The sequence below is a fragment of the Rutidosis leptorrhynchoides genome, chromosome 5 (genome assembly GCF_046630445.1).
Source record: "Rutidosis leptorrhynchoides isolate AG116_Rl617_1_P2 chromosome 5, CSIRO_AGI_Rlap_v1, whole genome shotgun sequence".
Taxonomy (NCBI): Eukaryota; Viridiplantae; Streptophyta; class Magnoliopsida; order Asterales; family Asteraceae; genus Rutidosis; species Rutidosis leptorrhynchoides.
In genome coordinates, this window is record NC_092337.1 from 70,909,038 (window position 1) to 70,910,268 (window position 1,231).

A 1,231-nucleotide genomic window follows, 5' to 3' on the forward strand; every position below is an offset into this window, starting at 1 on the left:
TGATTCTGACACCTTGCAGCCTTACGACACCGCATAAATAAAATCATCTGTTTCGGTCATATCAGAGGGAGTTAAGTTTTTTGCGCTGCTGGCGGTGACTTGGTATCAGATAATACTGCTTTTATCAAACCTATTCGCAAGCATTTAGTGGTGTCTAAGAAAGACAATTATACACGGACTTGGTTGTTGGATTTTCTGAACAGTGTCCAATTATATTGGAACCAAAAGGATCCTGCCTCTCCGTAGTCGGCCTGGCCACTTGTTTTATTGAATAGTTCGTGCGAAGCTCTGTTATCGAAATACCAGGGAATCAGTAGCAAGAACCAAAAACATATTTAAACTTAGGATAATTACCTTAGATTACTTTAGATTATCTTAGATTACTTTTAGACTATATTAGGAACTTAGCTTATCTACTTAAAATTTAAAAAAGGCATACTCGGTGTATGACCTAAACCCTATCTAGACCAGGACCATTGTTATTCGTACCTGATCCAGACGCAATAATCTCTAAAGCACTCAAAGAAGAACGAATCAGAAATCGAATGGCATTACGCGTTACTCTAGCAGAAAACACCAAACCCTCGATTGAAGGTCGAGGAGGACCAATCAGATTCCCATAGATTCAAGGACACTCGTTCGAGTTAAAACATCATATTATACAGCTCATCCAAAATGGCTGCCAATTTCATGGATTACCGAATGATGATCCTAACTCTCACCTTGATAAATTTATATCTCTTTCAAACTCCAACAAACAGCCAGGGATAGGAAAAGATATAATCCAGCTATACTTGTTCCCCTATTCTCTCACTCATCATGCACAAACATGATTTGAAGGATTGGAAAAAGATTCCATCACGTCATGGACGGAGATGGCTACTAAATTTCTGACCAAATATTTCCCTCATTATAAATAAACCAAGCTTAAGAATGACATCATTAGCTTTAAACAAAGTTATGATGAATCTCTTTACATCGCATAGGAGCGATTCAAAACCCTGCTGAAGAAATGCCCTAATCACCAGTTAGAACGGTCCTCCCAAATCTGTACCTTCTACAATAGTCTTACGGTAAATCATAGGACGATGATCGATGCAGCAGCTCAAGGAAATATGATGAACCAAACTGCAGACGAAGCATGGGAGTTGCTTGAGAACATGACAATGCATCATCATGACTGAAATAGTGGTGAGACAACTTCATCATCTGCTCTACTCTCCGCACTTAA

The 1,231-nt window shown here is 38.9% G+C and overlaps 1 non-coding gene across 1 annotated transcript; it reads right to left on the reverse strand.

Annotated features, from left to right (window-relative positions):
• Positions 1-924: 924 nt before the first annotated feature.
• Positions 925-1,030, reverse strand: LOC139851172 (small nucleolar RNA R71). The gene has a single exon (XR_011760530.1). It is a non-coding gene; the product is annotated as a small nucleolar RNA R71 (small nucleolar RNA).
• Positions 1,031-1,231: the final 201 nt, after the last annotated feature.